Below are 27,138 nucleotides of genomic sequence, written 5' to 3'. Positions count from 1 at the left end.
ATTTCTCTGAGACAGTGTTTAAGATTTTTATTTCTTCAACCCATGATAAATAAATGAAGCTATACTGAGAAGCACAGTATATCTGAATAAAAGATGCTCACGATAGTCATGAGGGAAGGTAATCACCTTTATGCCTGTCTTGTGAAATCATGGAGGTATTGGAAAGAAAACAAGCTAGTGGAAACAAGTTGCAGAATTTACACAGAACTTGGTGCAAGCCAGAAAGAATCTTCTTACACAATAATAGGAACAAAATCTTTTCATAAATATTTAGTCAAAAAAAGGAGAGGTCCTTTTCTCTGGCCAATCACTGGCAAAGATTAAATTGAAAGGCAATTTGGATAGGACAAGGGTGGTCATGTATCCTACTTTACAGTCCTCTCTTTAAAGGTGTCCTCTGGTTGAAGAGTTGTCCAGTCCAAGTCACATTTAATGCTAAAGAATCACAAGATGAAAGAGTCCTTCAGCAGTTAGCACCTAAGCAGACACACAGGTAACTCACTAATAAATTTCTCCAATATAGTGAGAGGTACAGCATTTCTATCTCAAATATAACAATTCTTTCTAAACTTGCATCTGTGCCAGAGGTGGACAATTGCTGGAAGTTTGGGGGCCATACTTGGCACCCCAAACCTCTATGGAGCACTAAAAGAGTTCCATTTCACTAGTTTGCAAACTAAATTTGATCCTATTAGAATTCAATACTGCTATATTTTCCAGGCGTGGTGGAAGAGCACCTCTACTAGATTCAGTAAAATTTGTTTTGTTAAACCTTCATTCACCAGTAATTTAGTTACTTCTGCTAATAGACAGGGTTAGGTGGACCAAAGGCCTGATTCATTATAAGGTGACTTTCTATTTTGCTATGGAAGTCTAGCTTCCTCCCACATTCATTTTAAATCTCAAGTTTTTTCCCAAAGGTAAACTTCAAGAATTTTGATAAATTCTTTTCAAAGGCAAACTGAAACTATATTCTTGGCCCTCTGTACTAACAAAATTCCAAGGGTGCAGTTATTCCCAATATTGACAGAATCATGGAGTATCTGCGTACCATACGGATGTTTCAGATGAGGAATCTGATTGGAAAATGAAGTGGCAGCCCTAATGGGTTCAATCCTAACTTGATACAAGATCAGACTTTTAAGACCCTAACAATCAAAGCTAAAGTTTGATGGATCTGTCACCTTCAGATTCTCCTGCCTTTATATATCTGGAGTTCTTTTTATGCTGAATATAAAAAGAATACCTGACTACTGCCTGTGCTGGGCAGGACTTCTTGGAGTTGAATTCCAAAACTTCTGGAAATCTACCTTTTGCCCAGCCCTGAACTAAATGATCAATCCACTGCTTCTGTCTTAAAGATGGGGATCTCAAGCAATATAAAGAACAGCTTTTCTCTAATCAGTAGCCGCCATGTGATCAGGTTTAGCCACATTATCTTGTTTCTTTTCCTTCTGCTTCTATTATCCTAAAGATACAGCAGCACCTGGGAACCATCCTTGACAGAGTAACTGTACATGCCTTTTTTTTTTTTTTGCACTTGTGCATTTGTGCATCAATTCTACATCAGAATCTCACATTGTGATTTGCATTACCCACCCAGTATTGCTGAAGCATACTTTGCCCCTGAATATTTAACATTTGTTGTATGGCAAGTCTGTGCTCCTCCTATTAAGGATCAGTCTATGAATCTTATGGAATCATTCTTGGACAGTCTTTATCAATGGAACATTTTGTAGTGCATGCTGAAGGACTAATTTCAATGGGTTTGGTAGTTACTTGTGATCATTTGTGTTCCTTTACCTTACCCAAAAAGACTGTGACTGACGGTAGGGCATGTCCAAAGCATCTCTTGGAAATGTGGCACAAAGGAGAGCCATCTATCACCTCAGCTTTCCTTCCAAGTAAGTCGGAGAGAAAGAGTGCAAAGGCAAATCTGCTCTTGGTATGAGGAACAGAACACCAGACTCAGCTATTCCATCTGGTTTCCAGGCTTAATGATAAGTTATATCAAGCTACTTCCCTTGGGGGATTCCGTTTACAACACCATCTCTCCCAGAGGATGAAAACATATCCATCCAACAGCCCTGGAAATTAAATGCTTGTCACTCTGCCTCTCCGTGCACCAGTGTTCAGATAACACATCCTTTGTTCCCCCATTTTGAATAGAAGTTTTCATTGCCAGTAAAATAATAGGTGGAGCACTTGTTAAGTGTCATCACTTTAAATCATAAAAATATGAACTGATTCAGACAAGAACAGCATGATTGCCAAGATACCTTTTGGGTGTGAAGCTATGCCATCAGCTGCCTACATGGTTTTGGCTGATGGCAGCCACTCCTGTCATCCAGAAACCTTGCTCATTGCCATTTTGACTGACCCAATCCAAAGCCACCATTTGGAGGAAAATGACTGACCCATGACGTTTGTTACCGACAGAGTTTGAGTTTTTGGTAGTGTTAGTATGACGTGCAATTTGCCTCTTATGCGCACACATACACAGATGACAACCAGCAGCATCTACATAAATAGAAAGCCATATGGAAATTAGTTACAGAGAAAGGAATAGGTATTCTGATTTAAAGAAACACACCAAATGGCAACTGGTGTCTTATAACTTCTGTTTACTTATAACCCTATCTAATTCTGCTGTGGATGATTTACTGTGGCCCTGCCTGTGTTTCCCCTGGGGTGGTTCTCTAGGCTAGCATAACTGATAAATATAAAGCAGTTCAAATATTGTTAGGAAATTAATCAGAAGTTATGAGAACATAATACCCAGTGACAGGCTAGATGTAACATTTTTCTTAAGCTTGTTCTTTTTTGTTATTTTTTTAGGCAACAGTTTGGGGTGTGTGCGTGGAAGAGTCAAGTCACATATGTAATTCACACACTGCTCCACCAAAGGAGACATAGGAACAGAAACTGTTGCTGCTTTAGCCAATCACACATGTCATTATTTTAAAATGGTAGTATGAATAGGTCGCATCCACAGAATTGGCACTGAAAAAGATCCATAGAGTTTGCTGAACAAATTAGAAATCAGAACACTCATACTGGAATTTGGATGACATCTCCATTTGTTAGTCATAACTGAAGTTGTACATGCTGCAGATCTTTGCTTGTGCTTTCATGAGATCAGAATGCACTCTTCTTAAGCACACATAACAGGCAGCAAGGATGATACAGCAGGACCAGCATTTCAGAAGACACACAAGGTAAGCAGTTTTAGAATAAATGAGTGCGACAAGAACAAAGTGCATGTCCACGTCCTACTCATACACAGATGTTATGGACCAAAATGTGGCTCTGTGTACCTTTGTTGGTTAAATGTTACCAGATGTCTATTCAAAAACTGCATTATTTAAAGAGTGCTGACATGAAAGCCCCTGAAAGAGTTAGTATTATGTTAGGTAAATGTTTTCCCCTCAGTATTTTCCCCCAGTCTTGCTTGCTTTACTCCCACCCAAAACTTACAGATGTTAGAACAATAAATTGAATGAATAGTTTCCCACACTGGGATGCCTGCATGCCAAGGAATGCAGCAGTGATTTCTGGCCAGTTTCTGACACTGATCTACAACCATGCTGCTAGACTCTGCTGCTCTTGTATCAAGTCTTCGACTGCTCCCTGCCAAGAATTAAGTGCTTGTTCTATAAACCTGGTATAGATTATCACTTAGCTGTATAGATGTATCTAATAGAATTAAATACTTTGGCTTCTGACCAGCAACAGATGTGCTACATATAATGCAATAATAATGAGACTGAAAGCACCGACATGCCAAGGGAACGTTGCACAAAAGCCTACATTTCTTCTGTTGCCCAGTCTGATTCTGTGAAGAGTCAGTCTGAATGTCAACTGTTTATTTGAGCAAAACAAGTGTTAGTCTTTTCTTCTGTCACATGTAAGGGCAAATGCAGGGTAAGTTTTCATTTCTATTGGCCAGCAGAATGGATGTAGTTCTCTTTTTTACAAGAATAAAATGAAATCATTTGCTTCATTAATGTCTTGCATAAGCCTATGGAAATCCAACTGTATGGCCCTTACAGTAATCTGTAGCTTTGTTTTTTGAAGAGTGTTTAATGCCAAATTTAACCTAAATGGGCTGCTTCACTGCATTAGTAAACACTATGGGTGGTATCCAAAGATCTGGGATCCCATGAACAAGTAGAAGCAGGCACTCCTTGTGGTCCAGATCATGTCCAGCTCCAGAATGTCTCCTAACTCCCAACTTTGTCAGGTTGGATTGCAGGTATTGGCAGCTCTCTGAAAGTATCTCCTTCTCATTCACTGGAAGCTTTGGGTACAAGGCTGTGGTTGCTTCTAATTGTTGCAGATACTGCCAGCACTACTACGAAGGCCTGTTGACCAACTATCTTTTCTATAAATCTTGTCTTCCATTTCTGTAACAAGACATGGTGGGGGGGGAGAGGGTGGCCCTTCCTAATAATGTAATATAAGCTATTAATTTGATGGCATAGTAGTAGATGAATTAGAATAGTTATTATGTCAGTATTGTAGATATCTGCTCATACAATGCATGCTTTTAATGTCTTTTAACAATTTCTGTAGGTGTTACATAATATACTCCATCTTGTAATAGTAGAACAAATAACAGCTAGTGACGTTAGAGTATGGCAGAGATGAAAATAAGAAAAGCCTAACAAAAGATCAGTTAAGGCAACAGCAATTGCTTTTACTTCCATAGCGCTTATTCTACTGTAACTAAAATATAGCTATAAAAAGATTTAGTTACAAAAACATATAATTATTCTTACAATGAAGTCATCAATTTTCAAGGCTTGTTTGTTGTTGCTTAAAATGAGTTATGTCCTCATTTGTGTGGTTTAGCTGAGGTGAGATGGATACTTTTAGCATCTTTCTAAAAGGACAGAAATATTCTGCTTTCAGGAGGGGTGGTGACAATGCAGTTCCTTACTAGCATGAAGATTTGTTAAAACTATCAGAGACTTTTCAAAAGGTTACTAGACCTCAAACAAGGATGATGAAGATCTTGTTCAAGCTGCATTTTCAAGCAAACTGATTTGATTTGTACTTTCCAAATTAACATGTGGACCAGGATGCAGTTATCTTTCATTTTTGCAGTATATTTCTTTGCTGAAACACACACAGTTATATATTTTATGCTAAAAGGAACATAATGTGTGCTTTGTTTTTAAAAATGCAAGTTTTGTGATATTCACAAAAAAGTTTGACGGAGAAACAGGATGGAAAAGACTTATGAATTTATATATGAGGAACTGTCAACAAATGGAAATAGACTGCTCAATGCATCCCTAAGCTGAATACTATATTAAGCTGCTAGGACTGTTTAAATAAGTCAGTTTTGAATTTTTGAAAAGTGGAAAATTAGAATATTCATAGAAATTCATAAATCACATTTGGATGGAATGGTTTATAAAGATCGTTAAAAAGTCAAAGCCTTCAGGCTTGAAGACTAAGAGATACAACACAAAAGGAAAATGGATTGGGAGAGAGGAAGAAAAATAAGCCAAACTCAATCATTTGTTCTTTGTCGTTCTTGTAACAACTAGCAAGGATAGAAATAATTCAAAGACCATCAGCTGAAATGAACAGGTGTTTTTGCATCCCAAATCTCCCTCAGCTGTAGTCTGATGGGATGGCTGTTGCTAGGTGACAACTGATGGAGGGAAGCACCTGTTGGAGCTGTCCTTTCTGCTTCTCATCTCCATTTTGCCCCCCCGCCCCCATGATGGAACAACTGTTGAAAGTTATTGGTTCCTACAAAACTGAAAGAGTGAGATTCCTCCTTTGCAAGTGAATGATGCAGGTTGTTCTTGATTCTTGCCCTCATGCCATTTTACAGATTTTTACATAAGAAGAATATTTATTCTCAGTTTACAGGGACAAATTAACCCAGTCTTGATTCCTTGAGTTGGCATTCCCAATCAACCATGTCCCATGTAAGGATCAAGTGAAAAATAAAAAACGGATGCTTATGTGGTCAGGAATCGGCTAGTTCATTATTGCCAACAGATTGCAACTACGATGCAGAACAATGATTCATCTCAATTATTTTACAAATAATTTTTGACTAATTAATAAATCTGAAGCTGCTCACAGATAGACCTGAAGGCTAATTTCAGCCAATGAATTATTCACTGAACACTATTAAAAATAAAAGAGGAAAAAAGGAAAGGCAACTAGCCATTTGGGAAAGCTGAAAAGGGCTCTAGACAGTTGTCCCTATTGCTGTAAATCATCAGTGCAGGAAAATTCAGGCAGAGAGTGACAAAGCTATAGAGTGACAATTGATTCAAACTAATTGGAAGTTAAATTAAATGATAATTAGCATTAATCAATAGAGAGGTTGGCATGCCAGTGCATTCCTCCTTTAGGCAATTCACCTCCAATCCCCAGTGCACCAATAAGGCTGGTGATCTATGAGCTCTGTGTGTGCTCCTGCTATCAATAAAGGAGTATGTCCCTGCAGCATTGACCTGGAGGGGGTTGGGAGAAAAAGAACATTTCAATGAGAGGCAGCTTTGCCATCAAGAGAGATGGCCGCTGTGCTCTTCCTGCAGCTAATTGCAGCCCACATCAAAGCACAGGGTGCCCTCAAATGACAGAGGCTGGTAGCGGTATCTCAATGCCCGTTTGCTTTCAAAGAGAACATCATAAGGATTCCTGGCTCAGTGTATCATTCTGCTTTTGTTAAGAACATTAGTTCCATGTATTTCTCTCTCTTGCTCTACTGTATGTGTGTGGTGAGTATTATTGTATGAACCGCATTTGAGGAATCCCCAGGATCCACAAAGACTCGACTCTACAAGCTTTATAAGAGCCCTGCTGGATGAGACCAAAGGCCTATCTAGTCCTTCATTCTGTTCCATCAGTTGCCAGTGAGATACCTCTGGAAAGCCTGCAAGCAGGGCATCAACACTTTGTGAAAGTGCTAAAGGTACCTGGGTAACAAATCGGAATGAAGAAATTGGGAACTTTGTCCTGGAGATCACAGTAGAGCCCCCAAAACAGGAATGCAATCTGGTGGGTTAACTTCATTCTCTAATCAAATTCATGCATTTGACAAAAGATGCAAAATGTGGCAAAAACATTCGCTATGTGAGCCATATTAAGAAGTGCACAGAAATGCCATGTATATATTGCTGTTGTTCTGTACATGTTCTGTATGTATTCTCTGAGGCCTGTAAGAAGCTATAACATATCAATGAAGGCCTGAAACCTAGTGCTATTACTGTCTTACAAGCCGTTTGAGTAGTATCTGTTTGATGGTGTTCTGAAGTGGGACAGAGAGAGATGATTGCTTGTAATATTTTTAGAAGGGGCATAAATCAAGTTAATTCAGTTTCGATTGGCTGAAGATTCTAACTAGGTGAAAAGCAGTTGGAAAATGACTGTTGACAATCTGTGGGTAGTTAGTAAGGAAGAAGTTCTGTAGATTTCTGGTTCTTGTAGAGGAACTAGAAGATAAGAAAGGAAATGGTAAGAACCTGAATATTAAACTATTCCTTCTCTATGGTACATGCTGTTGGAGGAGATCTGAAGTAAAGAAGAGTTAGCTGTGTTATATCAAGAAGCTGCCCTAAGAAGTGGCCAGTGGGAGGTCACACAAGTGACCTTAAAACCAACTTAAATAGCCTAAACAGCCAGAAATATACCGGAAGAGTTTATGGAATCAGAAGAGTGTATCCAAGAGCCAGACTTAGTCATGAATATATTTGACTGGGGTTGGGGTTTGGGTAAATTGGCCTGAGGCAAAAGTGGGCGCCACTGAATGTGTCTGCCTGTAACTCTCAGAATTTGGAAGATTATGGATATCTGATGGAACATGGGTGCGGGGAGGGGCTTGCCTCCATATTCTCCAGGTTCCCACGTTTTGTACAATACTTAAATTGCCAGTTTTGGACAATTTTTGCCCTTGTTTATGAGAAAGAGGTGCTGAGACACCTCTAGGGAGCCTCTCCTTGCAACCCCCTGGATGTCCCCCTCCCCACTTCAAAGATGCATTTGTGACTTTGGAGCCTCAGCTGGTATGGAAAGAGGCATGCCAAATGTGAGGCTGGAGGGCGGGTGTTCAGAATTTGGAGCCCAAGCCCAAGGTTACTGATGTGGCTCCAAATTTTCCCAAGACCATCTAGACATCATCAAGAGGACATAAGGTTTGCTGTCAGAGTATTTAGCAGCCCTGCCCCTTGAGTTCTTAAGGAGCATTCTTCTGAATGCCTGAAAAGAGAATATTGGTGTCCATGTGCACCATGCAGCAGGAAAGTATCAGGCTGTGGACCTGTGAGTTATAACGGCAGAGAATTCCTTAGGCTCTGAACTATAAAATCTTGCTAAAAATAGGCAACTGCATAGGTGGAATCATCCAATGGAGCAGTTTCCCCATAGGCTATGGTAGTACAGGAAAGAACAGCTGCTGTAGGATGGATTTTGCCCTTAAAAGTGACTCAGAAATACATACACACAGAGAAAAATAAAATTGTAACCCGTGTGTCTGAGGTAAATGCCTGAACTTTGCATAAACATCTTTGCAATTCCAATTTCAGTTATTAAAACAAAGGAGTCAATTTCCACAATAGCAGCCTAACGCAAACCACACTGGAGCAATATGAGCAAGCCATTACAAAGGACTGGCTTGTGAAACCCTAGAAAAACCCTTCTGAGAGGCAAGGAAAGATACACACTATACTACATTAGCACTATAGTAGACACTGTCTTTCTTAGACAAAGCTGCTTTCACAGAGTTCTTTACCGAGGAATGAAAGTGCAATCTTGTGTATGGCTACCCCAAAGAAAGCCGCACGGACTTGAATGGGGCTTACACCCAGCAAGTGTTTTTAGGGTACTGCCTAAATTCATTGAATCTCTCATACATTTGGATTTGGTTGCCTGTTGTTTCATTTCAAGGTGTGGAGGTCATGTCAAGTGCAGAGACCCAGCTATGAGGTTGGAGTGATTTTCTGACTTCATAACTGAGTCTCCCAAAAATCCTATTGCCATCTAGATACTGTCTAGTGACCAAAGAATGTAGCTGCCCATGTGCTAATTTGCTTACCAATACCAGGATGTCTCTGTCTTGACCAATATTTCTGTTTGTGAATGGCCACTGTTAATAATCTGTCACCTTTACTTTCTGCATTTCATTTTCCTCTGACTGCACTATTTAAAGGCACTCCTCCGCAATCTATAGATATGCACCTGTGATACTAAATGCATCTGGTGAAGGGTAGGCATTTTGTTTTGCTGTCATTTGCAGTGTAACAGATTAACCCAGCTACATCCCTGGGAATTCCCACAGAAACAATTAGTATCCTTGGAGATAGCTTTCCATATGTGATGGAAGCTACCAAACATGAGACAAGCAATCCTTCAGAGAAGTTGCTTTTAGTTTTAAAAAGTTGTGAGAGGGGCAGAGACACAAAAGCAGGGAGGATATTAGAAGTCTCATCGTCACTTGTTTGAGGATTTTGGCAGCAGAGGTTCAGGATGAATAAACCTCATGTTTAAAGGAGAGATCAAAGCTGAGTGATAGAACACATGCTTTCATTTCAGATGTCCCATGCTTCATTCACTTTAAAAGTATTATGTAGTAGTTTGTGGGAAGATCTGTGATTGATATCCCAGAAAACCCCTGCCAATCAGATTATATAACTCCAGGTTAGATAGATAGACTGTCTAACTGGAATAAAGTAGATTCTTGTATTCCTAGAGGGTAGAATAACTCTGTCATGAGGCTCATTGGTGGTCTTAAAAGCCATTAGCTCTAAGACTCTTTTATCTCACAGTGCTGTTATTACGTTCAGTATATGAAAGCCAGTGTGGCGTAGTGGTTAAGAGCATGGGACGGGGACTCAGATGAACTGGGTTCTAGTTCCCGCTCAGCCATGGAGCCAACTGGGTGACTTTGGGCCAGTCACAGACTCTCAGCCTCACAGGGTTGTTGTTGTGGGGATAAGATGGAGGAGGAGATGTAAGCTGCCTTGTGCCCTTTGTAGGAAAAAGGCAGGATATAAATCCATAAATAAATAAATGAATAAATAAGCCACTCTGAGCACTTTTGATTAACCTCAGTATATCAATGTAGAGTTGGAGAAATCTGCAACAGATTCAAATGAGTTTGGATTTCTGTGAATATGACCTGTAGATTTCTGAGTGAACTGGCTTTTCCAAGTCACGTGGTTTCCACAGACTTGTGGACCTTTAAAAAAAAATCTAGAATTATCACTGCGGCGAGGATTCTATTTGCACAACACTGGAGGAATGAGGAAATACCAACTGAAGAATTGATTTGAAAGAAGATACTGGACTGTGCAGAAATGGACAGACTGACTTTGTCTCTTAAGAAAAAAGAAAACACATATTATTACCAAACTTGGAACTTCTTTTATCAATGGCTAGAGAAGCAGGATTATACTTAGGACTAAAATATAAATTAATTGTAAATTGTCTTTTGAATGATCATTTGTTTTATTGGTAGAAAATAATAAAAAACTTAAAAATCCAAAAAAACTAACCTAGAATTGATTCAAAATTAGTTGTAGAAAAATAGGAAACAGACAAATTAAAATACCTCTAACCAAAAATATGTTTTTTCTTTCTTATACTAAACCATAAAATGCACAATTTGGAAAGATTTCAAAATGTGTAGAATCTGTCCAAAATGGATAGAATTCCTATTTTTGAAGTGACAAAATTGTGCAAATGCATCCAGGGTGTACATAAATCTGATTATGTCAATGAGTTGGTGATGGGTATGAAAGACAAACCATGAAGTGCAGATAGAATGATGTATCAAAGTCCATACATCCCAGCACAAATCACCTGCGTAAGTAAGGAAATATCTTTATTCTTGACTAGTGAAGTGAGACATGCATAGCTTTGTCTGATATTTCTCTTTTATTTTTCTTGTAAAGTCATGTGGTGACTTTGCACATTCAATTTAGGCTATCAGTTCTGGTGGTGTGTGTGTGTGAGTCCCCCCCCCCACTTTAGATACCCTGTATACCCAGGTAATCTACAAGTGAAAATTTACAGCTTTCTGCTTATGCTCTAAAAGAAAACTACTAAAATTGCATGCTGAAAGATTTCTCTGTGTGGCAGGACGCACCTTAAAACCCAAATTACATAATCACACTCTGAAGTAGCATCAGTCAAATGACAACTGTATACAGTGAATTATCCATTCTGGATGAACTGAAATACACAAGTTAAATAAAGGCAACAAATAGTATCTGATCAACATGGGGGGGTTTTGCCTTTGCCTTTCAGGAATGTTCAAATGTGTTTTTATTGCTTGTTGTTATGGTGTTTTGTGATATGCCTTTCCTATCTTATATAAGATAAGAAGAAAGGAATAAAGAAATAAAGAAATCATATTCTCCTGAATTTCAGGCCCTCTGTGCAGCTCCTATGAGGAGTTAGGAACTGAGGTAATCTCATTGCCATGCTGCCTTTTACAGGCTGCTCTATAATTATTTCATATGATCTAGCCCAGAAATATCAAAATGTGTTAATGTGTGAGTGAGAAATGTAATCCTTGGATCAGCACCCAAAAAAGAGTCAATATCTAGGGGCTGTATTACTTCTTTTAAGTTCAGTTCTGGTTCAAGCTCCCACCTAGACAAATCTGGGAACCTAATTTGAATGTGGGCAGCTGTTTCATTCCAACACTGCAGCCCACATGCACATCCCAGAAATCTGGCCAAACAACAGTCTTTATTCAAATTACAAAACAGAGGTATCAACAATAGGATAGTAACATAGACGAAATCACAAACTTATCCTCAGTCTCAAAACATTCCTCCTCTTTTTCTAGATGTGCCAATAAAATCTGTGTACTACACTCCATGGTTAATAAAAGATTGCAGCCAGGGTGCTGCATTGCCTTTTATTCTTGGAGTTACAAAATTAAGAGGGATGCTCTTGTTCCAGCAGGTGGCAGCAGCAAATTGAGTGAACTGCAGCACTTCAGCCAGTGGGGGCCAGCCAGAAAATTCCCATAGTTCCCTCTGGTCTCTGCAGGTTCAGCCAACAGGGACTGCAAAACACTATCCAAGCAGCCTGGCATAGCTCAAAAACCTCCCACTCTAATAGTTAGCCCACCTATTTGTACGTTCAAGTAACCAGAATTATGGTATAGACTCTGTACTACAAAGCCGAGTAAAAGGCCACATCTTCTAGACCTTGTTGCATGCGGCTCTGCCAACAACCAATCAACTCTTGACTGCATAGGAGAAGAGAATGATTCCCAATCATCTCCTTTCCTGCCTCTATGCTCCCAGTACCAGGATGAACCAGCACACAGACCTTTACTTCCTGAGCGTGGCTGGTGTGGAATCACAAGTATCCCAATTTATTCTTCAGCATCTTGCAATAGTTACAATTAAACATATATTGAAACTGCATCCACTATTAGTTGTACAATCACATAACCCAGTGTCCAATTAGCTTTTTTGTCTCTTTTTCTATATACGTAGATACACGGAGACACGCTTATTGCAATCTGCCAGATCCCAGTCCTGTAGCCAAAGGAATATACACAACCCCACACAGAGGGATTTTAATTCTACTTTTATTAGAATATACTAAAACAAATAGGTGGCAAATTATTAACTTTTGCAAGACTAACAATATAATGTTTTTCATTCTTATGAGTCCATTAAGTTTGATTTCCATATGCATGAATCTATCAAGAAATATTATTGTAATTAAAATGAAGGTATGTTTGTCTGCACAACTTAACTTAGATTTAGAAAGAAATCATGAGATCATCATATTTGCATACAAATATGTCTTCAAATGACAAGCAGTAACAGGGGAACTCAAACCTGCTTAATCCCACTGCATATCACAAATTACCATATGTACAATGTACTTCTTGAGGCTATGTGTGAACTGCTTACCCAGCAGCTCCGTTGTCTGTAGAGATCTGAAGAAGCATTTGCAGAAAGCCAAGCATTAACTCGTTCATAGAGCCCACTGTGGAAATAATCTTACCCTAGAAAATCTAAAAGGTTTGACTAATTCCTTGACCTAATCCAGTATTGTATCACTTACAGGTCTGGTAGGTATAACAGTGAACTGACAGCAAACTGGGAATCAGTTAATGTGTGTCCTTTCCTGCCATCAAAATTGTACTGCTTATTTAGGCAAATGAAAAGGCAGTGATCTTCAAATAGCAAATTCTTCCAGAATAAATATTTGGAGAATTTAGACTGAACTGCATACATGAGTTCCGCATACTGTCTAACACATGGGATATTGGCATTTTCCTTACCCTTCCCCATAGGAAGATGGTAAATAGCGGAGTTATCCAATTTACAGAAGAAGCAGAGATCTGTTCTTGCAAATTTCCTAGCACTACTCTTTCCTTGCTGATGTTTAAAGACCAATATTGAATGCCCCCATGCAGAAGAATAGCTCTGCCTGCCTTCCTGCTGTCTTTGTATTTAAGAAGGCCCAAGTCGCCGTTTGTAGATATTAATAGTTTAACATGTAACCAGATTATTGGACAAAAAACAAATAGCATGAGGCTCATTCTCTGAACAGAAGACCCTTTGATGCACCAGTTGCAGCCCTTATGCTTCTGCATGTCTGTCTTTGGCTCAGCCACCCCCCACCTGCACCCCCAACTCCTCCCCGTCAATATACTGCTTGTTTATCCTCACACAGATTATTCATTCCTTGGCATTGAAGCTTCTGCTCCAAAGAATTAACATTTGGATTTTATTTACTGGCTAGCTGAGTGCCAGGGATACAGCTGGGCGTCATTGCACAAGCTATTTTGATGGGGAAATCAATGACAAATTGAGAAAAGAGGAGGATCAAACAACAAGCCCTATGTGATCACTGTTGGAAAACATCACATCAGTGATTCATTGAGTTTTGACAAAGAAGGAGGTGGGAAAGGAGGGAAAGGTGAATCCCCTCTCTCGCTTTCAGATGTAACTACCCGATCCTTTTCTATAAGGTTGAAAGTTATAGCAAATGGTAGGTTAAACCCAGGTCCATGCTTCCCCACCCACATGATGCGGGGGGGGGGGGATTCACATGTTTATTGCTATTTTGATGGAATTTTACTCTGACAGGGATTCAAAACTAAAATACATTTCCTGTTGGAGACCATGGGCTGTGAGCTGCAAGGAAAAGCACAGCCTTTGGCTCGGCTCAGCTCTAAATAATCACTTATGTTCCAAGAAGCTATTCTTATTGGCGAAGTCTCCCCAGCACCTGTGGCTAGAAGAGCCCTAGGCAAGTCCAGGCACTTCATTTAGATGTCCCTTATTACAATCAGTCAGAGCCCGTTCCTTGTAGCCACAGGAAATTCAACGGTTCACCCACATGCTTTTCAAAATTAAAAACCCAGAAAGACAGCCAGCTTAAAAAGAAAGAGAGAATGATGGTGTTGTGTATCTTAGCTTTCTTTGTGGTTTCACCCATCCATGTAGGAGGTCAATGTGATCCAATTCAAGGTAGAAAAGAATGTAAACAACCCTGCTTGCCCATTTGAACACAATCCAAACAGGTATAGTCACATCACCTTTTCTACAGCCTTTTACAGCCCAGATGACGGGGGGGGGGGGGTGGATGCTGTCATGTAACAGCTTTCAAGTTTCATTGAACTCTTTCTTGGGCATCATAGCAAAACAGAAAAAAAGGTGGGGAAGTTTGCTAATGTCGGGTATCATGGAAGATGTTGCCTGGACGACGGACAATTGTCCAAAAGTGTGTTTGATGACAACATGAGAGGATCTTCTCTGTGACTTTCTAGACTTTCCTCAACAGGCAGATACAGTTTTGGTAAAGCAGGCCTTGAATTGTGTTGTGATGGTAATTTTCTTACTATGTTTTTAATGTATTTGTAATTTACCGATGTTTTGTTATTGCTTGTTTTTAACGTGTTCTCATGGTTGTTAGCCACTCTGAGCTCTATTCTTGGTGGAAAGGTGGGATAAAAATAAAAGAAATGCATTACAATCCTAACAAAGTGATTCAGGAAACTCCTTGCAAAATTATTAGGTTAGCTTTTTGCCCAGTGCAAAATTTCCCAGGTTGCACAAAGGGATATTAGGATGACAAAGTAATGGCCAGTCTTTGTTTGAACAGGCAAAGACATTCAGTGCTGCCCTTGTGCTTGCACTGGTTGTGTAGCACAGGCAGAATCCACTGCCACCACAACAAGAAAGTAGAACTTCTACGGCAGCGTCAGAAATGAGGTGGCATGTTTATTTCTGGAACAGGACCAATCAGCGGCTCTTCCTTCTGCAAGCTTTGCTGATCTGTTCAGTCCCACAAATGAATCTGTTGGCTCATATATAGTCACTTTAGGAAGTGCTAGAGCCTGATCTAGCACACAACAGCAAGGAAGCAAGCAAGGACGGAAGGAAAACCATAGGCCACCCTTTCCATTTAAAAACCATCTTCAGCCTCTCCCAAAGCTGCCCAAACTTGCCAACTGCTCCTTGCATTTGCGATTGTCATCACCAAACAATAAGATGCTGGGGAAGGTGGTTTAGTGAGGTGACTATGGTGTCAGGTGACTGCCCCCTGCTTCCCTCGGGGTGGTTCATATGTCTCTAAGTGGCCATGGCTCGTTACACAGTTTAGGAAATCCTCTGCTGCTTCATGCCAACTGAAGCCAAGCAACATGTGAACCCACAGCAAAACCAAATATATATGAGATTCCCTTGGCAAGAGAGGCAAAAAGGTCTTGCGAGGGAGAGGGCAAGCAATAGGAGGGCTGCTCGGCTGTCCTTCTACAGGGGCCTTTTCGCTTGTCCCCATACCTGGCTTTCAAAGTTCTCACCAGTCAGGTTGGGGGTCAGAAACTGGGGAAACTCATCCTTGCCAGTTGGGTTGGGAAGGCAAATGAATCTAGCTCTCAGTGCCACACAAGTACACTGTACTGAGAGGAAGAATCACTCCCTCAAGTATTTTAATCTACTTATATCTGACCCCTCATGTAGTGTATTGCTATTGTTATATGCTTATATTTTTTCTTATGAGATGTTTTAATTGGTATTTTTGTAATTTACTTTGAGAGGCTTTGGGACTAATTTAATCGTGGAATATAAGTTGAATAAATAAATCAATAAACTTTTGAATAGAGCTTGTGAATGGAGTTGGGGAACGGGCAGCAGCTTAGAACCAGGAAAGGGAGCACAGGGAAGGCCAGCTCCAAGTGGGATGTGCCCTCTTCCCACTGCTCTTCCCAGCTGCAATGTCACTGGGGTGGAGCAGAGGGCATCAGTCATCCTGCACTGGGCTTCCAAGCTCAGCATCAGGCAGTTTGTGCCCCTCCCCTCAAGTTTCCCTTCCAAGAGCATTCAGCCACATGCTCTTAGAAGCACTCCAGATTTTCATGTGGGGCATGCAAAGGTCTAAATAGGAGTCTGACCAAGGGAGGACCTGGCAAAAGGTGGAAACTGCTTGTAGATCTCCTTTCATGTCACACTTTAGCCCACACAGATTCATGGGTATTGTGAACAAGTCTATGGAGGAAGACTATTCTTTGTCTTCTGCTAAAATAAACAGTGTAGATCAAGAACTTTGTGCAATATAGCAAGAGCAAGCATTTTCGGCTGTTCATTGTGTCAATATACCAAGCAGTCTACTGAGTGACAACTCTAGTTCTAACATTAGCCACTGCCTTTGTTGTGTGGGTACAGCACTCCATTCCAACACACATAAAAAGGAAATCCTTCACACTCCATTAGAGTGAATGGTCACTCTCTTGTGAAAACCAGATAGCATGGCATATGCACATACCAAAAACTGTAAGACCAAAAGCATCACAAATTGTTTCTTGAAGTATTTTACTGCCAGTTAGTGAACAGAAAAATGTAGTTTCTCGAAGTGACATAGATGAGGTGGGAAGATATTCATTAGATTCACGCAAATTCTTTTCTTTTGATTTTGATAAGACGATATACAGAGAGCTTTGGCTATTGAACTGTATAGAATAATAAATAAATAAATAATAAACAAATAAATAATACAGCCTGTGTTTTCAAAGGACTTCTGATATTACATTAAATTAAATGGTGCAGGCAGGTAGACTTGGCACGATGATTTAGATCAGGAATGTAGGAATTTTCTGTGGGACACTGGGAATGGCAACTTCTGTCTACATTCTTGACTGTTCCATATCACTGGGCCGAGCAGGACAGAGGAATAATACAAACAACACTGAGAAGGCCAGATAGATAGGAGGAATGATCAGTTAGTTCCCTGAAGAGAAAGATCATGTACAAAAATATCCCCAACCATGCTTAGCAAGAGTGCAAATATCTTTTAAAGAGCTTCTGCAGAGGAAGGGTGAGTCTCCCTTGACAGACTTACATTCATTTTTTTCTGAGGTGGACCAGCTCTGATTGTTTTCACTGCTGGAATTTGATTGTTGTGGATCTGTTTGTGATTTTTTTTACTTCTGTTTAGAAGAAAAAATGAAATGAAATGAAATCCCAGGATACACACTGCAATGCACCTCCAGGGCCGGCGTTTTAAAGCTTTGTTTAGACACTCTAAATCCGCCTTGTCTTGGACAGGTGTTGGAGTGTCTCTGTCAAAGAGTTTGGTGGAACATCTTTTCTTCTTTCTGATAAAAGGGAATATGATAGTTTCCTTTTTAGTAGAATGATCTAAGATCCTTTTCTTCCCCTTCACCCTTACACGAGCACAGGCACTCTTCTAAATGAGAGGAAGAAGGTTTGTTTGTTCTCTCCCCACTCCCTCCCCTCTCCCTCCCCTAAAGTATAGAACTTAGCGTTTAGCTATTTGGACCCAAGGATTCTTATACCTGGATATACCGCAGGATGAGAATGTCAACATTCAATGCCTTAACATTAAAAAGAATCACAATGATTACCTATTTTGAGATCTTTCAGACTGCTTTCAGCAAATATCTTGCTAATCTTTGTGGGGTGGAGATGAACCTTATCTGAGTGTTGCAGGATTTTCCCATGGGTCTTTCTCAGGGTGGTTTCTGCCAATAAACCCCTAAGGGTGAAACCCTATCAAGATGCCTGTAAGCTCCAAAAAGCAGAGGTGGGGTTATATTTGCATTCTTGTCCTCTGATCCTGCATTTTACTAGATAGGTTTTTATTTGCCCAGCTAGCTGCAGCATCTTGCAATGGGAGGGCAAAAAGCTGAATGGTTCCAAACCTGGCCTCAAGTCCGGCCTCTTGAGGCTCCTGTCATGCCTGATGGCTCAACAGAGATGTCGACTCGCGAGAAAGAGTCAAATGTTCACAATGAGAATCAGACATTGAAACAAGCGGACTTATACTTGGGACCCAGTGACCAAATGACCCCTCTACAGCATGACTCTGAGACTGCTGGGCAAATAGCCACCCCACCCCACAGCATAACGATGAGGCTTCAGAATGAATGACTTCTCCTCATCCTGGCTCAGAGGTGCTTAAACAAGTTGCCCCCCCCCCCCCACCTCCTGACTCTGAAGCCGCAGGGCAGAGTTTAGGAGATCAAGGAGAGGAAACAGTGAGTTTGACAGACGCTAATGTTAGGAGAAGTTTACGATGTCTGGAACAATTGAGAAAACAGGACAGGGCTTTGTCCCGCCCTCGAGCGGAAAGACGTGACAGGAAAAGCTAATCCCACGTGGGCTCCAGAGATACTTCACAAAGAAGGGGGCAACTCCATTGCTAGGAGCTTCTCATTAGAGCTTATCTGTTGCATCGTAAATCTTGTAGAAAGTAGTAATAAAAGTCTTTAGTTTTATGGCCGGCTGCTGTGTGAGTTAATTGGAAACGTGAGTTATGACCACACGACAGCTCCTCCCTTTCCCACCTACTAGAAGTTCCCCTTTCCTGAGGCTCTGAGGTTGATTTCCAACCTTGGAGAGGCAGCCAGTGTGTTTTTTTCTGCCTCAGTTGTGTGGGGAGGGCTCTAGTTCCCAGCTCCAAGATCAGAGCATAGTTTCTGACCTCAGTCATGGGAACCCAAACTATCCCGTTTCCCTTCAGACACTATCTAGGGTCTATAGGATCATTGCCTCCATCTCTTAGGATTGCAAAGTCACCTTCTCTTACCTGATCATGTTAAATTAGTGATGCCACAGGATTTTGTAATTAGTCAGATTTTCACTTAAAATGTGTCATTTTACTATGCTCACCTTTGTAGTGAGCTTCGATTACTGCCTTATGAATGTGGTATTAATGTCATATTATATTGCAAACATTGGAGCATGTGTAGTTTTCATCTAAGCCATGACATTTTCATGTGTTCACTGAGTTGATTGGTTTACACCTTTCCTTTCAGTGGAATTATAATTATGTTACAGTTTCCTTTAGGGAAAAGTTGGCATTTAAGCTCTTTCTACAAACCAATCATTTTTGATGAAACAGCCATCTTCATATACAAACCTGTATCTTTCTCCTCTATGTGATGGTTGATAATAATGACAAGTAAACATTATTCGGGAAGGCCACATGGAAACAGCCATTCAAGAAGAGATACATAACATCACATGATGGTGCATGAAGGCACTCTATACTACAGTTGCCAAGATACAGCTTCCTATTGTACTTGTGCAAAAGCTCATATACACAGAATTATATTTCACATTAAACAAGAAATCTTATCTGAGATCACATGGATCAATTCCTTACATTCTGATAAAATAATTAATTCATTTGAGGGAGGGTCACTCATTAATGTTATGGACCATCAAGTCTAATATGACTTAGGGTGACTTCATGAATGGAGTCAGGAAGCCCTCCAAAATGTTCTGTCATGCCAGCCTTGCTCAGCTGTATAAATTCAAGGCTGGGCCTTCCTTTATGAAAACAATCTATCTCACATTTGATCTTCCTGTTCTGCTTCCTCTATCATAATTGTCTTCCCCAGTGAGTCTTGCCTTCTCAGGATGTGCCCATACAGTAGCCACAGTTTCATTTTTCGCTCTGACAGCAAGTGCTGCTTGGATTTGATCTAGGACCCACCTGTATGTCTTTCTGTTATTTGCAGGTATTCACAAAGCCCTCCTCCAGCACCATGTTTCAAATGCATCGTTTGTCTTCCCGTCCAACATTCACATCCATATATAGTGAGATGCATCACTACAGAAAATTATTTTAGTTTCATTATGCCATCAGTCCACCAAATTTGAATGAAAGGTTCATATAGGCAGAAAGTGTAATACTGAATGGCTGCTTCACCTGAGCCTTGCCAAGAACAAGCATCGGATGCTAATGGAATTAGTGGGATTGATAGCCTCATTTTATGCATATATCCTTGGACGTAGATTCAAAGATGTTAAATGGAGTTTTTAGTCCAAAGCGTGAATGATTTTCAGCTTAATTTTAGCTGGATTAGGTGCTGCGTTCCTTCAATCTCTGATATTCCAGAAATCAATAGTATTGCTTTTGCAGCCAAAATGCTACTACCCATGCAAAAGAGCAACATCAGCAAACTGGGGAGGACTCCCAAGAATTTCAGAAGTACAAAACTTATTAGAAAAACAAAGTAGGGAAACCCTGAAACCTCCCAGTAAGACTGGTTTTACAATCCTATAGAAATTAACACTTATGGTCTGTAGAGTGCCATATGGAATGGCCCTTTGGAGTGAGGCATTTAGGCCTCGCAGGTTCTCAGTCAAGGCACACTGGCTCCTGAGAGGAGCAATTTGCTGCACATTTGGAATTTTGTAAGTGGGTCATAGATACTGTCACAAAATGGCTGCCATGGGGATATAGGGAATCACAAATCATCTATTTCCTAAAAGACAACTTGTGAGGCTAAAAGAATGTTGTCCAAGAACAAGTATAAGGCAGACCCGAGTTCTGAACTCTAAAATGGAAAACCAATCCCTTGTTTTCTCCACAAACTGATGAGGCTCAGAGACAAGGGATTTGTCCAAGAGTGCCATGTGAGACACAGAGGCATTCTTAGAAGTAAAGATGATACTGGAAAACAGTATCTAGAGACTGCTCTTTGCAGCCTGTCAGTTTCCTAGACCGATAAATAAAAATCTATCTACAAATTTCAGATAAGAATCAAAATGGTGAAAAAGACTTCTAAGAAAGATTTCTGTAGGAACAATACTACCCATACACACCGTGTTGGAGACCCCAGAAGACTCTTGGGCTTCTTGATCAAGGATCCATCTGCCTGCACACAGCTAAAGCAAATGGAAACGGCCACATCTACAAGGGCAATATCAGAACAAATGCATCGTATCATTTCCTTTCTTGCCTCCTCACACCCTATTATTATATGTTTGACCCATTTTTCCATGTACAGAACTTTTGGTGTGTCAGCTTCACATGGCAAAACAATGCCATATGTACTACAAGAACACAAAAACCATTAAGGTGGAGAAGGAATGAGAATTTATTCAACTTAATCTGTTATTGTGAAATGGGAGATCACTCATACAGAATGTCAACACACCAATAGGAGGCAATTAGCAGTATAAAAGTCTATTTATGGCAAGGCAAGTAAGATTTCTCAGTAACGAAAAATACATTTCTTTGCCCTTGACTCCCACCTTTGATCTCCCATTCCACTTAAATGTTTACTATTTTTACTTCTATGTTTGTCAATAAAAAGTCATTTCCTATGCTTATCTACTAAGTATCAGGTCCCATTGTATCAGGTTTGAGGGCATGGTCTGAAGGCACAGAAAATATTTACCATGCCAAAGTTCTGGGACTGGTCAGTGCTTGGAGTGGAGACCAACTGGAGCAACATTAAAGCCCACAATAAAAAGGTGGGTTATAAACAATAAGAAAAATAACAATATAGTTAATATACATAAGTTCTATAGGACTTCCTGTTAGGGAAATGGATCTAGGATTGTAGCCTTGGTTATATTTTACAGCTACATAAAATGCTTTCTTGATCTGTGCAACATGGAGGTGTGTGTGTGTGTGTGTGTGTGTAGTGGAGAGGCTGAAGCAGCATTTTAGCATACTTTATAGATTGTCCTGGAGGGAAAATCAAAATCACCGTAAACTCAAAGAGCAATTTGGAGTGAGGTCAGAGAGTAGGATGGAGGGAAAAGGCAGATCTTTCACTAATTCCAGCAACAGTGGGAGATATGAGCGGTGACGTTGCCAGGACTTTTCAGCCAGATGCAGTGGATTGAATTTTACGTTCCCTTTGAAAGCAATTCAGCATGCTAGGTCCAGGCTGGTGTATCTGAGGGGTCACTGGAGGATCAGAGCCGACTTGTGCCTTTGGTATTCCTACCACTGGAATGCAACTCCCAGGAGCCTATCTGAAATGGGATTCAGTCCCTGGACAAAAAGGGTTCAGCACCCTCATTTGGAAAACAACATGCTTTAACCTTAAGCTACTCATCAGATTGCTAAACTTCTGAATATCTATCTACATACACACTTTTATGGATAGTCAATTGCTTTAGTCAGCAAATTAGCTGAAAGAGTAGTCTCGACATCCCATAGTGAATTTGTCCCTGCCTTTCTAGAACAGCTGCAATAAAGAAACAAAGGAAACCTAAGAAGGCCAACCTTTAATTGCAAGTCCTCTTGCCAAATAATACAGCTTCCTAAGACCCATAGACAGCTTCACTAAACCTATCGCAAACATCTATAGAGTCTCTATCCAAAAGGCAAGAGGGATTGTGGGATGGTTGGCAGTACCTTACCTGGCTCTTGTGTAACTGTTTAGACAAGACAGTTGTTTAGATTTGCTCAAATATCAGGCATTCTTGCACTCTGTCCTTGATGGAGAAATCCCACATTAGGAACACATTATCCAATGTAACTATAATTTAAAACTGGCTCCAATATTGGCAAGGGAGCATGCTGGATTAGTTAAATTCTAGGAAGTTGTCCCAGGAGTCCCCATAACCTGTCTTGAGCTGGCAAAGCCTTGTTCTTGAGTGGAAAATGTGCAAAATACAGTAGGCAGACCCCTTTATGACCTTCCATTCCCTTTGCCACTTCCACCACATAAAAGGCTTTTTCTCTCTCTTTGGGTTGCCTCAACTAAACTAGCCTTAGCATTCTCTGGGCCTCAGGTAACTACTTCAGGTGGTCTTGGATATGAATTGGGAATGCCCCCATTTCCTCCCAGAAGGGACCCCATATTTTTGAATAGCATTTCACTGAAGGAAATTTCAATTGAAGACACTGAAGAATTCTGAATGGGCATGCAACATAAAAACAATCAGGCAAGAAAACAATTAGCAATTAACACATCCAGCTAGGCTGGTTATATTGTCTTCTTATCTTCTCCAAGTTTCTTATCCAAGCAATATCTTACTGTAATTGACTTAGTTCTTTCAGTCCTAGCAAACCTCCTGTCTGTCTGTCTGTCTGTCTGTCTGTCTGTCTGCATTGCTCCTTCTTGTCTTTCTATGCCTTCAACTTATAGCATCTTAAAACAGTCCTTGACAACTCCAGCCGGTCACAGTAGTTTCATGTTCACTTCTACAAACACAGCTTCTTTTTCTTACGTTAAAGCATTCTATCTCTCCCGGTCTTCCTCTGACTTTTTGTTTAACTTTACAAGTTCTTCGCCTCCAGAACAACATTTCTTGACCTTTACATTATCCTTATGGTTGCGACTCCATCGCACATAAATGAGAAAGATTTAACTCTATTATATCCTAAAAACCAAACAAAATACAAGAATGGAGGACAATTGTGTTCTTATATACCTACTGTCAGCCCAGTCACAATGCATGCCCTATGCTCATGAGTCCACTGACTTATAACTGCCCGGTTAAGTGGCAGAAATTCAAGGACATCTCTCTCCCGAGAGGTCGTTATTCCTTTCCCATCCCTTCTGCCATTGGAAAGAACACAGCTGGAAGGGCCTATTTTAAAGCTAACTTTCCAATAAGGCTGGTGTCAAATCCACAAGCCACACTGAAGTTGAATTTCAACACAACTAGAGGGTACACAGTTATGGAAGTCTTGATGAAGCCTTGCACGTGACCATGTGCCCCAAAGCAAAACTGAACTTTCAAAAACATCCTTTTGAAAAAAAAAAAACCCAAAAACATCCTTTTGGATGTTTTTCCTTTGGAATGTTTTTCCTATATGGTTAGGAAAATCACTCATTCTGGAGAAACTGTCTCCACCATATTTCATATCAGAATGTAGACTGATTTTTCTATTCAAGTAACTTTCTAACAGCCTCCCTGTGAGTGTCCAGGGAATACACCCAGAGGTGTCCTTTGCCTCTCCTGATACTGCAGAAATGGGTCAGTGATGGAAGCTGTAATATCTGTGGAATCCTTGGCACCTCCCACCCTCCCTTTTTTCCCCAGAGATCAGAGCTAACCTTTGGTGAGGAAGTGCTTTCTGGAGCAACTTCAAGGGATGAGGAATATCCCTGTGGAAATTTCTGCTTCTCAAGCTGTGTCAATGTCTACACCTTAGAGGAAGAACTCTGCAATATCTGACTTTCCCATTAACTATGGAATTGCTTTCTCTAAGCATTGGAGCCAGCTCAGCAAATTTCAAACCAAACAGAGCCAGAGAAGAGAAGTTCAAACTATGTTTTAATTTTCTTCTTTTCATTTGTAAAATTGCAATATTTGCTGATGGTTTTATCTTTCCCTGCTCACCAAGAAAAATAAATGTTTGCTCTTCCACTAGTTTGAAACAGTGCCGTTCTTCTAGTTTGATAATATACCGACATGCTTCAATATTATTACTACTCTGAAGAGAAGTAGGTGGTGAGTGACATTTACATTTTAATTAATTTATTTATCAATCTTTTTAAAAATGTTTATATCCCTTTCTTATTTCTGAGAATCCTGTGGGTGCTTGCAACATAGTAAATCATTTAATGATGATAAGATATTGTTTCAATTACAGCATCAGTTCTAAGATTAGAACATAAAGGCGGCAGCAGAGCACCCATAATGCAAGGGAGTGGGGTTGATGGTTAGGCTGATGATATGGGACTGAGGGTCAAGGAGAAGAGGGACAGAAAACTCTGGAGGGGCGCACTGTTCCTTCCTCTGTTCTGTCACATGAGGACTCTCTATGTGGGCCTGCATGCGTTCACATATGTACAACTAAATGAAAGTTTTGTTAAAGCAAGCCTGGAGGAGCTTTGTGTACCAGTGCTCTCTAGTCTACTGTAAGCAGGGTACCCCAATCCAGAAAAGAAAAGTTGCATTCTTGGAGAGAATGAAGCATAGCTTTCCTCATCCGTTTGTTCAAGAAATCCTGAGAGGTGGGAGAGGGATTCTAGCCAATGGATATGATTTTATGTTTTTAATACCCACAGGGTGAAAATCAATCAACCAACCAAACAAGTACACAATTGAATGAGGCAAGCTGAGATCATTCTCTTCTGGAGTGCCACAGTCCTGGTCTAAATTGGGACCCTGCCTGCTTACAAGAGAGCAACTCAAGCTAGCATGCTTAGCTCCATGGTGCATGCCTTCAGGCATGTTTCAGTTGGCCTTAAGGTGTACAGCAGGCCTAAGAAGCATGGTGTAGAGGTTAAAATGCTGGACTTGGACTTGGGAAATTAGGTTCTAGTCTCCACTCAGTCTTGAAGTTCACTGGATGACTTTGGGCCAGTCACCAGCTCTTAGCTTAACCTACCTCACAGAGTTGGTATGAGGATTATGAAGAATAGAGCAATTATGTTAGCTGACTTGAGTTCCTTGCAAGGAAAAAAAATGTGGGCTATAAATATAATGAATGAATAAATAAGACAAGATGGATAAATGTCTTTGAAAATGGTATTCTGTTAATTGCCAGTTGCATGAGACACGTGTATATGCCCACACTTGTATTCATGCATGTACAAGAGTCCCCTTTGCCATATTCTCACCTACTTGATATTCAAAGGGATCAGATATTTAAGGGAAGGAAAGGGAAACCCTAAAGCTTCTATCCTTTACTAATTTACCTGGCATTGTTCTGAATTTGGACTGGTAATATTTGATTAAGAATCTTTTTGTTTGCCCCGTTTTCTTTTGCAGACAACACTGTTAAAATTATAACTGCATGAAACAACAGGGACTGGACTTTACTGGCAGAGGAAATGCACTTTGTGTTATAAAGCCATTGGCTAGAACTCTAGATCTCTCCTGACTTCTGTGCTGAGCCTACTGAAAAAAGGACATATCCTGCAACAGTACTTTGTTACAACAATATGTCACAAAAGCTAATATTGCCTTTAGCAGCACACGTATTAGAAATATGGTTGTTGATATGCTAAGTGATTTTTTTAATATACCTTGTTTAACAGGTTTGCTTCAGAGACCTGAAGCTATCTATCACCAGAGTGATTTTCTTTTTCTTTTTTTAGGCTTAGTGAGGTGAAATACCTTTCCCCTGTAGACTTCCCCTACAAATTGCTTTTCAATAATCCAAGCATAGCCATGAGGATAACCTGCTCACAGCCTTCTTCTGCATGACAATGGGAACTCACAAATGTGTCACCTGCAATTATAACCCCAGCCTTGACAGGAGATGGAACTAAAGATATGGTAGCTCAGCCTAATTAGCGACAGGGCTGAACTATAGCAGGGATGAGGCCTTTCTGGCCAGCTGAAATGAGAGAGGCACAATGGGGAAACAGTGAAGAATTGGCTATTATTTAGGAGGAAATAGAAGATGGTAGGAAGATGCCAAAATGAATTGCAATTTCATGAAGCCGAGGGAAGGAAATCAGACCAGTCTTGCCCCTTTGTGCTTGCAAAAAAAAACCCCCTTCTCATCTGGGACTGCAGCTGCAGGAAGAGAACTCTCTGTAAATACATGTTGTCGAGGTCAGGTCTGCACAGAGTCAAAACTCTAGCACCATATGAAATTTCCCAACACTACAGTGTGGAACAGGGCACTCCTGAATTCACTGTCAGTGATTTGGTTTAAATTTCCTGTGCAAAATTTCAAGATGTGCAAAGTTTTAGTGCACAGATCCATCTAGCTTTTAGTTTCTATCTGGAGTACGTGTGCAAAAAGAAAGAAAAATCACAGATGCAGTTTGCTCATTGGAACACCGTAACAGCAGAAAAAGTTGCATCTTTCAGAGTTCTCTCATGTAGAAGACAAAGGTAACACTATCTGTTTTGTTTTATTGCATTTATATCTTACCTTCTTGCTAAGCACACAAGCCATCTTGCCAAAACATAGTGACTAACCTAAGATAATTCAGTGAGCTACTGA

This window comes from Varanus komodoensis, unplaced genomic scaffold (genome assembly GCF_004798865.1).
Source record: "Varanus komodoensis strain SLA01 unplaced genomic scaffold, ASM479886v1 scaffold1, whole genome shotgun sequence".
NCBI classification, from domain to species: Eukaryota; Metazoa; Chordata; class Lepidosauria; order Squamata; family Varanidae; genus Varanus; species Varanus komodoensis.
The sequence above is the reverse complement of the archived record's forward strand: the minus strand, read 5'-3'. Positions refer to the sequence as shown.